General features: G+C 44.0%; 1 pseudogene; it reads right to left on the minus strand.

Moving 5' to 3' along the window:
* Positions 1 to 82: 82 nt before the first annotated feature.
* LOC145528628 (cell division control protein 42 homolog) lies at positions 83 to 6,525 on the minus strand (annotated as a pseudogene).
* Between the last annotated feature and the right edge of the window lie 9,878 nt (positions 6,526 to 16,403).

Raw genomic sequence — 16,403 nt, forward strand, 5'->3', positions numbered from 1 at the left:
TATGGGCCTTGTCTCACATAAGTGCATGTAGATAGGTGCAGTTTTTGTTATTATTGCACAAACAAATTTTAATTTGTAATCCTTAGTTTGACTGAAACATTGCTTGTAGGATCATGCGGACACCAGCTATGCAGAAACACTCCTGGAGAGATGTTGACAGCCGCACACACCTGTGGCTCTTCTTCGGTTCTGGAGTCTCCAGGGCAGCCAAAATTGTTTCCTTAAATACATTCTTTATGCCTTTCTGTGTGAGTACAGAACATGCCACATACTTGGCAAACTTCAGGCCACACAGGCCAGTTTTTCAGCAGTCTCTGGGGTGATGGGATTCTGTTCATTCTTGGCAGGTTTCTCAACAGTAGAGGGGTCATCGCTAAGGTCGGTTTGGGTCCTAACAAGCAAGAAAGGAGTGGTGAGTTAACTTAGGCACTCACTCTTTAAAAACCATTTATTTATTTGGCTGTGCTGGGTCTTAGTTGCTCCATGCTGGATCTAGTCCCCCAACCAGGGATGGAACCCGGGCCCCCTGCATTGGAAGCATGGAGTCTTAGCCATTGGACCACCAGAGAAGTCCCAGACACCTATTTTTCTCTCACATTTTCAAATGAGGATAAAGAGCCCACTGGAAAACAGACTAGAAATGCATCTAAGTAAGTAAGTGTTAGTCACTCGGTTGTGTCCGACATGTTGTGACTCCATGGACTGAAGCCAGCCAGGCTCCTCTGCCCATGGGATTCTCCAGGCGAGAATACTGGAGTGGGTAGCCATTCCCTTCTCCAGGGGATCTTCCCGACCCAGGGGTTGAACCTGGGTCTCCCACATTGCAGGAAGATTCTTTACCATCTGAGCCACCAGGGAAGTTAGAACTACATTTGTTTGTGGGTAACTCAGATCGTACTCTGTCATCATCCTCTTGCCCTGCAGTATCAAAAAGTCCAAGAGTATACGGCTGTCCACCGATCATAACTGTTGACTGTATAGTTGTCAGAAACAGTCAGTGCATACTCAGATGGAAATTTGTTTGTTGTGTAGGATATCAGAAGACATGTTTTGCCAACAGCACCATCATCCACAGCAACACAGTTAATTGTCTGCACTGCTGAAACACTTGCGTATCTGGTGTATCTGCTTTAAATATTTCACACTTGATGATGACTTCAGCTCCTCTGCCCGCAAAAACCACATTTGACAAGACATGAGAACCAGATACGGCAGGAATGTTGGAATTTTCCAGGCCAGGAATTGAAAACAACTCTAAATACTATGGTAAGGGCTCTAAGGACAAAGTTGACAGCATGCAGGAACTGGGCAACTGATGGGTAAGCAGAGAAGCAAGTTCTAAGAAAGAACCAAAAAGAAGTGGCAGAGGTTCCAGTTGAAAATGGTTACATAGGAAAATCCTGACCTCACCTCTTCCCATGGACACAGTGAATTGATTTTTATTTATTTTTAATTTCTTCTTATTTTAATGTTTGGCCGCACTGCATGGCACATGGGATCTTAACTCCCTGACCAGAGATTGAACCAGTGCTCCCTACATTGGAAGATGGAGTCTTAACCACTGGACCAGTGGGGAAGTCCCTTTATTACTATCATTTTTTTGAGACACCGAATTAATGTGGAAAAATTTCCTCTGAAAGAAACCTAAAAACTGGCAGAGAAACTCTTCACACCTGGTAAACAACAGGAAAAGCCACAACAAAGCAGGTGGGAAAGGCTGAGACACAATCTCATCATAAGTTCCCCCTCCCCCCAGCTCAGGTACCCACAAAGGGGGGATCTCAACACCTGGAGCTTCTCACTGAGGAGTTGGACATGACTGAAGTGACTAAGCACGTTTGTACGGTGTTTTTGACCTCTATCATTTCTTTACTTTTCTCTGTTTCATTAAGGTTTTTTTCCTGAGGTTTTATCTTGCTTTGTTGGGAACACGTTTCTGGGTTGCTTCATTTTGCTTGACGCTGTGTTTTGGGCTCCAAAATCACTGCAGATGGTGATTGCAGCCATGAAATTAAAAGACGCTTACTCCTTGGAAGGAAGGTTATGACCAACCTAGACAGCATATTAAAAAACAGAGACATTACTTTGCCAACAAAGGTCCGTCTAGTCAAGGCTATGGTTTTTCCAGTGGTCATGTATGGATGTGAGAGTTGGATGGTGAAGAAAGCTGAGCGCCGAAGAATTGCTGCTTTTGAACTGTGGTGTTGGAGAAGACTCTTGAGAGTCCCTTGGACTGCAGGGAGATCCAACCAGTCCATCCTAAAGCAAATCAGTCTTGGGTGTTCTTTGGAAGGACTGATGTTGAAGCTGAAACTCCAATACTTTGGCCACCTCATGCAAAGAATTAACTCGGAGGAAAAGACCCTGATGCTGGGAAAGATTGAGGGCAGGAGGAGAAGGGGACGACAGAGGATGAGATGGCTGGATGGCATCACCGACTCGATGGACATGGGTTTGGGTGGACACCGACTCAATGGACATGGATTTGGGTGGACTCCGGGAGTTGGTGATGGACAGGGAGGCCTGGCGTGCTGTGGTTCATGGTGTCGCAAAGAGTCGGACATGATTGAGCGACTGAACTGAATTGAACTATGTTGCTTTCTATGCATTAGATGCCACAGTCGCCTCTCCCTGTCTTGCAGGGTTGGCCTTGTGTAGGAGATGAGAGCTTTATTGTTCGAGCTGCCCTAGCTCTTCACTGTTTCTCAATTCCCTTGTGAGTCAAGCAGTATTTTACTTTTAATAGCTCCCAGGGGTTGAGGGTGTGTCAAGACCAGCCAGTGCCAAAGGAGAGGACTTGCATTCTTGGGCCCCACAGGACTGTAACAATCAGAGACACAGTTCTTGGCAGGGTGCCACCCCAGGGCACGGCACGGATAGCAGACTAAAATGCTTCTCCAGGTTTTCTGAGAAAGAGACCTATTTTCTTTGTTCAGGAGTTTTGGCCAAAGGGATGGGCTTCTGCTTTGACTGGCTGATACAGGCCTATGGAAATGCTCTTGGGGAATGGAGACCCCTGTCTTCTGCCTCTGTCTTGCTCCAGCTCACCAATATCTTCCAAAAAGGAACCTGTACACTTGTCTGGTCTCTGACTTTTGAGGCTGCTGCTGGCAGACACCTCTGTCACCCGGCTCTGTTGGCCAGTGGGGTTTCTGCTCCAGGAGTCCTACAACAGGAATCAAGGAGAAAGAATTTGCAAACCTCTACCATCCCTGGGGCATGGTAAGAGGCAACAGACCCTGAAGCTTGGTCTTTCTGTGGGAGAGGCCTATCATCATAGCTGCTGCCTGAGGGGCAGGCTTCTGATGAAAGGCACATCTAAGGCTGACCTTAAACCTTTCCTGAGACCTTGGAGGGTGATGCTATCTTCACGATTTACCTCTGCTCAGTTCCAGGGGGCCAGCATCTCTTTGAGAGGAGCTCTTATGCTTATCTGGTGCCCCAGTTTTTACCTCCGGTCTTCTGGTTTGGGCAGCTTGATTCCTTGGCTCTGGTGGCCAGGGGCCCTGCATTCCTGCATGCACAAGCAATCCAATAGACAGCTCTTGGCAGGCCACCACTCCCAGGGTACTACAAGGAGAGCCGCCTGCAATACACCCCAGGGCTTTCAGAGAAAGAGGCCAACTTGCTTGTCCTGGAACTTTGATTTAGGAGCAGGCTTGCTGTGTGGCACGCATCTAGAGGCATCGAGGGGGCTTCCCTGGTGGCTCAATGAAGAATCTGCCCACAATTCGGGAGACCTGGGTTCGATCCTGGGGTTGGGAAGATCCCCTGAAGAAGGAAATGGCAACCTAATCCAGTATTCCTGCCTGGAAAATCAATCCCCTGAACAGAGACGCCTGGAAGGCTACAGTCCGGGGGGTCACAAAGATTCGACTCACACACACACAGAGGCATCAAGAGGCTACAGAGGGGCTCAGGGAATGTCAGCCAGGGGATCCCATCTTTATACTCTCCCTTTGCCTGGGCTTCCCTGGTAGCTAAGACAGTCAAGAACCCACCTACAATGCAGGAGACCTGAATTCGATTCCTGGGTCAGGAAGATCCCCTGTAGAAAGGAATGGTAACCCACTCCAGTATTCTTGCCTGGAGAATCCTCATGGACAGAGGAGCCTGCCTAGGGCTATAGTCCATGGGGTGGCAAAGAGTCAGACACGACTGAGCGACTTTCACTTTCTTTCACTTTCTGCCTGCCCACACCTCACTGGCATCTCCTAGAAAGGAACTAATGCACTTGTCTGGAGCCATGATTTTTGTGACTGTCACCCAGAGGACACCTCTGGATCCCTTGGCTCTGGTGGCCGGTGGGGCTTATGCTTGTCACCCCACTGCTGCTGCTGCTGCTGCTAAGTCACCTCAGTCGTGTCCGACTCTGTGCGACCCCATAGATGGCAGCCCACCAGGCTCTGCTGTCCCTGCGATTCTCCAGGCAAGAACACTGGAGTGGGTTGCCATTTCCTTCTCCAATGCATGAAAGTGAAAAGTGAAAGTGAAGTCACTCAGTCGTGTCCGACTCTTCGTGACCCCACAGACTGCACCCTCCCAGGCTCCTCCGTCCATGGGATTCTCCAGGCAAGAGTACTGGAGTGGGGTGCCATCGCCTTCTCCCTTGTCACCCCACAAGACTGTATATATTTGCATTCTGTAAAAGCTGCTTCCCTGGGGATCTGGCTTCCAATCAGCTTGAATCTAGGTGCTGACTAAGATCCTCTCCTTTAGCACTGACTGGTCTTGGCACCTCCTCAACCCCTGGGAGCTATTAAAAGTAAAATACCACTTGACCCACAAGGAAATTGAGAAACAATGAAGAGCTAGGGCAGCTCGAACAATAAAGCTCTCATCTTCTACACAAGGCCAACTCTGCAAGACAGGGAGAGGCGACTGTGGCATCTAACGCATAGAAAGCAACTCAGAGCGTCAAGCAAAATGAAGCAACCCAGAAATGTGTTCCCAACAAAACACAATGAAATGTCAGGAAAAAAACCTTAATGAAACAGGGGAAAGTAAAGAAATGATAGAGGTCAAAAACACCAACAGAGAAATGCAGAAGGCCTTTATGGGCTTGTTAATAGACCAGATGCAGCTGCAGGAAGAGTCACTGAGTTTGAGGATGTATCGATCCAAACTGAAATCCGAGGGGGCTTCCTTGGTGGTCCAGCGGCTGACTCCACCATCCCAAAGCAGGGGGCCTGTGTTCAATCCCTGATCAAGCGAGTAGACCCCACATGTCACAAGGAAAGATCCCACGTGCTGCAACTAAGACCCTAAGACCCAGTGCAGTCAAATAAATAAAGAGATATTTTAAAAGACAAGAAGACTGAAAAGCAAAGAGAATAAAGACTGGAAAAGCAAACTGGACCAGAATCTACAAGGACTGTGGGACAATTACAGAATGTGTCACACACAGGGGAATAGTAGAAGGAAAAGAGAGAGAAGGGAATAAAAGAAGAAAATAGTAACAAGCTAGAATTTCTCCAGCTTCCTGTCAGACACTAAACCACAGGTCAGGAAGCTCAGAGACAGTGGGGGATTTAAGGAGATGTTAGTCAAAGGAAACAAATTGCAGTGAAAAGATTAGTAAATTCTAGAGATCTAATGCACAGTCTTATTTTTATAGTTAATAATACCATATTATATACTTCAAATTGGCTACAAAATTCAATCTTAAATGGACTCGCAACAAAAAAGGAAATTATAATCATGGGACGTGATGAAGGTGTTAGCATTACGTGGTAACCTGATTGTAATATATACATATCAAAGCAACATGTTGCACACCTTAACCTTACCCAATGTAACATGTCAATTATATCTCAATTAAAAAAACCAAATGTTAAAGAAGTTCTTTAGAGAAAAGGAAAATCATACAGGTCAGAAACTTGCATCTCATAAAGATAAGAAGAGCGTGAGAGAAGGAATAAATGTAGGTAAAATAAAATATTTATTTATATTATTTTGAATTGATCTAATAGATAAATGTTCACAGGAATGACTGCAACAGGGTATTGCCATATTAACTATATGAACAGATAAAGTGGATGACACCAATGTTCTAAGGGAAGAGAGGGAGGAATTGCTAAGGGGTATAGTAGGCATTTGAAAGTGGACTTCAAACTATAGAAAAAACACTGAAAAAAATATTGAGAAGACTGTTATGCCAGGAGAGGAGAGAAATGGACTTATATAAAATGCACTTCAGCACTTCTCTTGTCAGTAATTGATAGGTCCAGCCAGCAGAAAAGAAGTAAGGATACAGGTGAGCTGAAAGGCACCATCCATCAATGGCTCTAATTGATGTTTAAAGAATATTTCACTTCAACAGCAGAATATACATTCCTTTCAAATTCATTTGTGAAGATAGGCCACATTCTGAAACAGAAAACATCCCTTAACACATTTGAAAGAATAGAAATCATAAGAAAGAATTCCCTGGTGGTCCGGTGGTTAGGACCCTGTGCTTTCACTCACCAGGCCTGGGTTCCGTCCCTGGTTGGGGGAACGAAGGTCCCGCAGGTCATGAAGCATGGCCAAATATATACATATCCTCTCACATCACCGTGCAAATACTAGAAATCAATGATAGAAAAATAACTGGAAAATCCCCAAATGCATAACAATTAAACAATACACTTCTCTCCCATCCCCAGCTTTATTGGAGGTATGATTGACAAGTAAAATTGATATATATATATGTATACTAAGATTGTGCAATATGATTTTTTAGTTAATTTATTTGTTTTAATTGAGGCTAATTACTTTACAATATTGTGGTGGTTTTTGCCATACATCGACATGAATCAGCCATGGGTGTACATGTGTCCCCCATCCTGAACCCCCCTTCCACCTCCCACTTCCCTCCCCACCCCATCCCTCTGGGTTGTTGCAGAGCACCAACTTTGGGTGCCCTGCTTCATGCATCAAACTTGCACTGGTCATCTATTTTACATATGGTGATACACAACTTTCAATGCTATTCTCATATCAACGCACCCTCACCTTCTCCCACAGAGTCCAAAAGTCTGTTCTTTATCTCTGTGTCTCTTTTGCTGTCTTGCATATAGGGTCGTTGTTACCATCTTTCTAAATTCCATATATATGTGTTAATATACTGTATTGGTGTTTCTCTCTCTGGCTTCCTTCACTCTGTATAATAGGCTCCAGTTTCATCCACCTCATTAGAACTGATTCAAACGCATTCTCTTTTATAGCTGAGTAATATTCCATTTTGTATATGTACCACAACTTCCTTATCCATTCGTCTGCCAATGGACATCTAGGTTGCTTCCATGTCTTAGCTAAGGTGTATAACATGATGATTTCATATATTTTGTGCCATTATTACTACAATCAAGTGAGTAATAACATCTCAAATGTTTTAAAAATTTTTTTTTGTGGTGAGAACACTTAAGATCTACTCAGCAGATTTCAAGTACACAGTACACTATTATTAATTATAGTCCCCATGCTGTACATTAGATCCTCAGAGCTTATTCATCTTACAGTTGAAATTATGTACCAGTTCAAATCTCTCCCTGCTTTCTTCACCCTCAACCACTGGTAACCACCATTATACTACTCTTGGGTTTTATGAGTTTGAGAGTTTTATCAATACATTCCACTTATAAGGGATATCATATGGTATTTGTCTTTCTGTGCCTGGCTGATTTCACTTAGCAGAATGTCCTCCAGGTTCCTCCATGTTGCAGATGGCAAGATGACCTTCTTTTTCATGGTTGAGTAATATAACATTCTCTCTCCATATGCCACATTTTCTTTATCTATTCATCCATCGGTGGACATTTAGTATTTCTGTTTCTTGGCTTTTGTGAATAATGCTGCAATGAACATATAAGTGCAGGTATTTTTTTCACACTACTGATTTCATTTCCTTTGTTTATGTACCCAGGAGTGGGATTTCTGGATTACATGGTAGCTTTATTTTTAATTTTTAGAAGAACCCTCATACATTTTCCACATTAGCTGTACCAATTTAAGTTCCAAACAGTACTGCTCAAGCATTCTCTTTTTCTCCACATCCTCAATCAACAGGTTATTTCTCATCTTCTTGATGACATTCCAACAAGTGTGAGGTGGTATCTAATTGTGGTTTTGATTCCCATTTCCCTGAAGATTAGTGATGTTGAACACCTTTTCATACACCTGTTGGCCATTTGTATGTCTTCTCTGGAAAACTGTCTATTTAGGTCTTTGCCCATTTTTTAATCAGGTTATTTGAATTTTAGCAAATATTTTTCTGCATTCGTTGAGATGACCATATGATTTTAATCCTTCATTTTGTTAATGTGCTGTATCACATTTATTGATTTGTGCATGTTAAGTCAACTTTCCATCCCAGGGATAACTCCCACTTGATTATGGTGTCTGTTTTTCTAGTTTCTATTTCATTTATTTCTGTTGTGTTTTTCTTTATTTCTATTCTAATCTGTCTTATTCCCTTTCTTCTTCTTTTTGGTCTAGTATTTTCTGCTTCTAGTTCCTTGAGGTGTAGGTCAATTTTGGGTTATTTATTTGAGATTCTTCTTTTTTCTTAATTTAAACATTCTTCGCTATAAACTTCCCTGTTGAACTACTTTCGGGAGTTCTCTAGTGCCCTGGTGATTAGCACTCAGCACTTTCACTGCTGTAGCCCAGGTTCAAAGCTTGGTTGGGAAACTGAGATTCTACAAGCTGTGTCGTGGCCCAAGAGAAAAAAAAAGAACTATTTTCATTTCATTCCATAAGTTTTGGTATGTTGTATATTTTATCTTTGCTAGTCTTAATTTTTTTTAATTTTCCTTTTGATTTCTTTTTTGACACATATTTCCTCAGAACACATTGTTTAATTTCCACATATTTGTGAATTTTCCAATTTATCTTCTGTTATTGATTTCTAGCTTCATAATATTGTGGTCAGAAGAGATACTAATTTTTTTCCATCATTTCTCTCTCTTCTCTTTCTGGAATTTCCATAATACCTATGATGCCGCCTTTGATGGTATTGCATAAGTCCCATATGCTTTCTTCACTTTTTCTTTTTTTCCCTTTGATCTTCTGACTGGAAAACTTCAAAAGACTTATCTTCAAGTTCACCATTTCTTTCATCTAACTGTTGAAACTCTATTGAATATTTCAGTTCATTCATTGCATTCTTGAGTACTAATCTGATTTTTTTAATGGTTTCTATTTCTTTGCTGAAATTTTGTTCATGTGTTATTTTTCTACTTCATTTAGTTATCTATGTGATTTTCTTTGGGGGGGGGCTTCAGTGAATTTCTTTAAGAGTTTATTCTGAATTCTTTATTATACAATTCATCCATGCATACACGCTAAGTCCCTTCAGTCATGTCTGACTCCTTGATCCTATGGGCTGTAGCCTGCCAGGCTCCTCTGTCCATGGGATTCTGCAGGCAAGAATACTGATGTTGGGTTGCCATGCCCTCCTCCAGGGGATCTTCACAATCCAGGGGTCAAACCTGCATCTTTTATGTCTCTTGCATGGGCAGGTGGGTTCTTTACCACTGGCGCCACCTGGGAAGCCCTGTAAAATTCATAATTCTACATATTTTAGGGTTCGTGGAGCTTCCTTCCTTTCCTTTGATGGTGTCTTGTGTACCTGATTACTTGTGATTCTTGAATCCTTGCCCTGGTATCTGCATATTTGAGGAAGAGGGCTCCTCTTCCACTACACATGCACTTTGGCAGAGAAAGCCTTCACCAGTCCGCCCAGTCTGGGGTCAGTGTGTGTTAGCTGGTAGCACCCACTGGCCAGCAGGGCTTGCTTTGGGGTCTCTAGTAGGGCAGGGCTGCTGCTTGTGCTCTAAGGCTGGGGCGGGGGTGGGAGCAGGTGGGCCTCTGCCCTGCTGTCAGGCAAGGTTACCATCTGGGCTCCCTGGTGGGGAGTCTATAGACTGTGCCCCACCACTGGGCAGGGTTGCCAACCCGGCTTCCTGTCCAGGTGGGGCCCCAGGCTCTGCTCAACAAATGGGCAGGGCCCTAGGCAGTCATCCATGCGGTGCTGAAGGTGGGGCTCTACAGATGGACGGGGTAACGTGTAGGCTGTTTGCTCAGGCTGCCCTGGGAGCCTGGGGAGAGACACCGTGCTCTGCATTCGGGCAAGGCTGCAGCTCGGCTCCCTGTCCAGTTGGAGGGGTAGAATGAGCTCCATGGCTGAGCCGGACTGCTGGCTGGACACCAAAACTGGACAGAACTGCTAACTGTGTCCTCTGGCCAGCCGGAGAGCCCCGGCTCAGACATGGTGGGGGGATGGCATCACTGCCGGGGTGCTCGGCTCAGTACACCACCAGCAGGAACACTGTGGTGCCACAACGTGATCCCCGCACTGGTTGTCAGGTGCCCTGTTCTCCTGCTTGGCTTCAAGCTGACCCCGTTTGGTGTAGCCCTGCTGATTCACCCGGTGTTTCCTGGGAGATGAAATGTACGTGTGCCCTCTGGGGAGGCCCTCTGGAATACTGGCCGAACTGGATGTCAACCTCAGGCTCGCCCCACTGGAAGAACTGCGCACAGGGGTACGCTGTCGGTGTGGCGCTGTGCCAGCCTGGGAGAGAGGTGGTCAAGGGGAAACCACTCCTCACACCCTCCTGATGTGGCTTTGCTCAGTTTTGTTGTTCAAGGGGCTCTTCATCCTCCCTGCTGGGGTCTAGAATTTTCACATAGCTATTCTCTTTTTTTCTTTGCTGCCTCACACAGCTTGTGGGATCTTAGTTCCCCCACCAGGGATGGAACCTAGGTTCCCAGCAGTCAAAGGGCTGAGTCCTAACCACTGGACCACCAGGGAAGTTCCCACACTAGTGTTCCTGCCTGGATAGTCGCTCGTCGGCTTCTCTGTGAGGGAGTCTAAAACCTGGGAACCCCTAATCTGCCCTCTTGCGTTTGAAGAGAAAAGGACGATATTGATTAAAAATAAGATGTAATTATCTTTCCACTCAGGAAAAAAAATAAAGAAAAAATAAAAGAAAGCTTTCTTTACAGAAAAATAGCAGCTTGTAAACATAGAGTAAGGCAATAATTGTTAGTGGAGTGTAAAACCAGGGGCTGAACAGCTTGGGGTAAATGTTCATTGTTGAAAAACAATAACACTTAAGTTCAGCATCTTTAAAATAAGCAGTGTTTATTACCCTATAGTTTCTGCCACTGGGAAACCTCAGAAAGACTTAGGTGGGTTTTCCTGGCTCCTGTTTCTCATGAGGTGGTAACGAGCTGTAAGCCAGGGGTGCAGTCATCTCAAAACTCCATTTGTGCTGCAGAATCTGTTTACGAGCTGTTTCTCAAAATTGTTATGAGGTTTCAGTTTCCTAAATGTTGTTGGAGTGAGGGCCTTAGATTCTGCCCATTCCGTACTACCCCAGCGTGAATGGGAAGACAGAGGGAGAAGGAGAGAGAGAGAGAGAGACGGAGCCCATGTCACAGTTCTTCCCATAACCTCATCTTGGAGGGGATGTCCCGCTGTCACTCTCATATTCTTTTCTTAGAAGAAGAGATTTATTACAAGGAACAGATTAAATGAATATAGAGGCTGAGAGGTCTCATGAGCTGCTGCGTATAAAGCTAAAGAGCCAGGAAAGCTGGCGGTGCAGTTCAAGGCAGAATCCAAAGACTTGTAAAAGAAGCCCTCATGGCACAAATCCCAGCCAGAAGGCAGGAGAAGACCGATGTCTAAATTCAGTCAGAGAGAGTGAATTCTCTCTTCCTCTGCCTTTTTGTTCTACTCTGGCCTTTAGTGGATTGGATGATACCTACCAGGTGGCAGGCTACCCTGGTGACTCAGATGGTAAAGAATCTGCCTGCAATGCAGAGACCTGGGTTCAATCCGTGAGGAAGGAAGATCCCCTGGAGCAGGGAATGGCAACCCCCTCCAGTACTCTTAACTGGAGAATCCTGAGGGTAGAGGAGCCTGGTGGGCTACAGTCCATGGGGTTGCAAAGAGAAATGACTGGGCGACTAACACTTTTTCACCCTGGTGGTGCAGTGGTAAAGAATCTGCTTGCCCGTGCAGGAGACCCAGGTTTGATCCCTGGGTTGGGAAGATCCCCTAGAGAAGGAAATGGCAATCCACTCTAGTATTCTTGCCTGGAAAATTACATGGACAGAGGAGCCTGGCAGGCTACAGTCCATGGGGTAGCAAAGAGTTAAAGACAACTGAGCGCACACACTCATCTGTATGGGTGGGCAGTATGCTTTACTGTCTACCAATCCAAGTGCTAATCTCCTCTAGAGCCATCCTCATAAACACATCTGGAAAACATGTCTTGCCAAACATCCAGGCACCTTGTGATCCACTCAAGCCCACCCATAAAATTAAACATACAGTTACAAACACTCTAAGGAAGCAGCCAGACAAATCCAGAATGTAAAGCGTTCTACAAAACAACTTTGCTGGACTGCTCAAAAAAATCAATGTCAAGCAGAAATACAAATCAAAACTACAAGGAAGCACCACCTCACATTATTCAGAGTGGCTATTATCAAAGAATCTACAAGGACTTACCTGGTAGTCAAGTGGCTAAGACTCTTGCTCCCAGTGCAGGGGACCTGGGTTGGATCCGGAGTAAAGCATAATCTAAAAGGATGCACACACCCCAATGTTCACTGCAGCACTGTTTACAATAGCCAAGACATGGAAGCAACCTAAATGTCCATCGACAGAGGAATGGATAAAGAAGATGTGGTACATAAACATTCAATGGAATATTACTCAGCCATTAAAAAAGAATGAAATAATGCCATTTGCTGCAACATGGATGGACCTAGAGATTTTCATAGTGAGTGAAGTAAGTCAAGTAGAGAAGGAGAAATATCATATGATATCCCTTATATGTGGAATCTAAAAAGAAATGATACTTACAAAACAGAAAGAAACTCACAGACTTAGAGAACAAACTTATGGTGGCCCAGGGGAAGGATGAAAGGAAGGGATAATTAGGGAGTTTGGAATGGATATGTAAACACCGCTATATTTAAAATGGATAACCAACAAGGAACTACTGTGAGCACATGGGGCTCTACTCAATGTTATATGGCAGCCTGGGTGGGAGGGAATTTTGGGGGAGAATGGGTACATGTATATGTTTGGCTGAGCCCCTTAGCTGAAACTATCACAACATTGTTAATAAGGCTATACCCCAATACAAAAGAAAAAGTTAAAGAAAAATTAAAAAATAAAAGAAGTTGGTAAAAATATCTCTTGTGCACTTGATTCCACAGGGCTGAAAATAGTTTCAGCTAGTCTTCTCTGGCACATATTTCCTCTCTGAGAAATGCTTCAAATAATAAACTTTGCCCTACTCACTCAAAAACATTTCTCAGAACAATTGCCACATATATCATGCCACATTGTTGTATAGTTAATTACTCTCACAGGAACACAATTGGAAGCTCCTGAAGGGAAGGACTGTGTTTTATTGATCACTGTCATTTCCATAAAATGACATAGTAGACTACTCTTATTAGACCACCTGTTGATGCTTATTCAGTTAGCCAAAGAAAAATAAGAATAAAAAGTGAACCAGAGAAGCAGAGCTGGGCTGTTTGAAGCAGCATGGATGGATTGTCATACTGAGTGAAGTAGGTCACACAGAGAAGGACACATATTATATGATATCACTTATAGATGGAATCTTAAAAGATGGTGCAAATGAACTTATTAAAAAACAAACATAGAATTACAAATGTAGGAAACAATCTTATGGTTCCCAGGGGGCAAAGGTGTGTATGGGGGGGAATAAATTGGGAGATTGGGACCAACATATACACACTATTATATATAAAATATAAATTATTTTATATATAAAATAGATATAACTAACAAGGACCTACTGCATAGCACAAGGAACTCTACTCAATATTCTGTAATAGCCTATATGGGAAAAGAATCTAAAGGGAGTGGATATATGTATATGTATAACTGATTCACTTTGCCGTACAGCAGAAAGTAACACACATTGTAAATCAACTATACTCCAATAAAAATCTTTTTTAAAAAGTAGAGTTTAGGCCAACATTTTATTTTTCAATTTTTTTAATTGAAGGATAATTGCTTTACAATACTGTGTTGGTTTCTGCCATGCATGAACATGAATCAGCCATAGGTATACATATGTCTCCTCCCTCTGGAACCTCTCTCCCACCTCCCACCCCATCCCAACTCTCTAGGTTGTCACAGAGCCATGGCTTGAGTTCCTTGAGTCATATAGCAAATTCCCACTGGCTATGTATTTTATGTATTTTATATATGGTAGTGTACACATTTCCATGCTATTATGTCCATGGCCAATACTTTAAATCTTCCCATTGGCTCAGACAGTAAAGAATCTGCCTGTAGTGCAGGAGACCCGGGTTCAATCCCTGGGTCAGGAAGATCCCCTGGAGAAGGGAATGGCAACTCACTCCATTATCCTCGCCTGGGAAATCCTATTAACAGAGACGTCTGGTGAGCTGCAGTCCATGGGGTCGCAAAGAGTCGGACATGACTGAGTGACTAACGCTTATAGTTTATACTGCATAGAATTCATTGAAGTGCTAAAGAACCTTATAATCTGTATCCTGGAGTTGCTCATTGTTCTTGAGTGACTCAAATTCTTCATAATTTGTTAATAGTCCTTTAAAATAAAAACAGCAACTCTTCTTCTCGATTTGATCTATAGATTCAAGCAATTCCAACCAACATCTCAGCAAGTTATTTTCTGGGTAACAACAAACTGATTCTAAAGTTTGTAGGGGAGTGACATCAGCATTAGAGTGGTGTAAGACATCACAAGTCAGTCCTTCACCCATTGACAAAAGCTGCCCTGTGCCAGCTGAAGGATCCAGCCCTATCTGCCAAGGGACATGGTAGGAATGTCTTGCTCACCTGTGCATCTAGTGATAGGCAGACAGCCCTGGGCAGGGGCTGCAGACGCAGCAAGAGCTGGTGAACCTGCCTCCAGGTGGTGCTAGTGGTAAAGAACTCGCTTGCCAGTGCAGGAGATCTGAAAGACGTGGGTTCCATCCCAGGGTGTGAAAGATCCCCTGGAGGAGGGCATGGCAGCCCACTTCAGTATTCTTGTCTGGAGAATCCCATGGACAGAGGATCCTGGCAGAGTATGGTCCATAGGGTCACAAAGAATCTGACATGACTGAAAGGGCTTAGCACGCATGCACACAACCCCTCTAGGCTGCAGCTGGTAAAATCTAGAGAGTGCTGACTTGGGCAGAACCCTAGAGATAACAGAGACTTTGTAGAAGTAAACCTTCCCAAGGTGAGATTCCAGCACACTGTTGCAGCAAAATACACACACACACACACACGAGTCTGGACACATAGAAAAGAGATAAGAGGAACATAGCCACTGCCGCCACTTCCCCCAGATAACACTGCCGAACCAGCCATCAGCAACATCTTGCACAGTGGAGAGAGAAAAGCAGTGTTTGTTTGCTTAGCTTCTCCAGCTGTCTAGGAGGCTGCTGCAGAAACTCATTTCTTTCCAGCACCCAGAGTACCAAGGTGGGACATGCATAACTGGGGGGAAGGAGATTGGGAAAGATAAAGAATACCAAAGGGCATTAAAGGAACACAGTTTCTGCTGACTGCACCCAGGATTTCTGTAGGAATTTCACCAAGACCCTCTAGGAGTACTTCACCCTATGACTACTGCACAGGCTCACTTAAGAACAATGAGCAGTTCTAGGATACAGATTATAAGGTTCTTTAGCAGTTGAATGAATTCTATTCAGTATAAGCTATAAACCATTAAGTATTGGTACTTTGTTGACAGGTCCATCTAGCCAAAGCTATGGTTCTCCAGTAGTCATGTATGGATGTGAGAGTTGGACCATAAGGAAGACCGAGTGCCAGAGAATTGATGCTTTTGAACTGTGGTGTTGGAAAAGACTCTTAAGCGTCCCCTGGGCTGCAAGGAGATCCTAAGGGAATCTCACTTAATCCTAAGGGAATTCAACCCTGAATATTCATTGGAAGGATTGATGCTGTAGCTCCAATATTTTGGCCACCTGATGCGAAGAACGGACTCATTGGAAAAGACTCTGATGCTGGGAAAGATTGAGAGCAGGAGGAAAAGAGGGTGACAGAGGATGAGATGGTTGGATGGTATCATTGACTCCATGGACATGAGTTTGAGCAAACTCTAGGAGATAGTGAAGGACAGGGAAGCCTGGCGTGCTGCAGTGCATGGGGTCGCAAAGGGTTGGATACGACTGAGCGTTTGAACAACAACAACTAGCTCTCCTTTTTTTTTTTTTAAATTTTATTGGAGTATAATTGATTTACAATGTTATTACCTTCTGCCGTACAGCAAAGTGAATCAGTTATACATATATGCGCTCCTTTTTGGATTTTTTTTCCCATATAGGCCATGACCATCTCCCGCAGACCTGTGGCTGGCTCCTAG

The sequence above is a fragment of the Giraffa tippelskirchi genome, chromosome 12 (assembly GCF_054371585.1).
Source record: "Giraffa tippelskirchi isolate mGirTip1 chromosome 12, T2T-mGirTip1v1.2.pri, whole genome shotgun sequence".
In the NCBI taxonomy this organism is placed as follows: domain Eukaryota; kingdom Metazoa; phylum Chordata; class Mammalia; order Artiodactyla; family Giraffidae; genus Giraffa; species Giraffa tippelskirchi.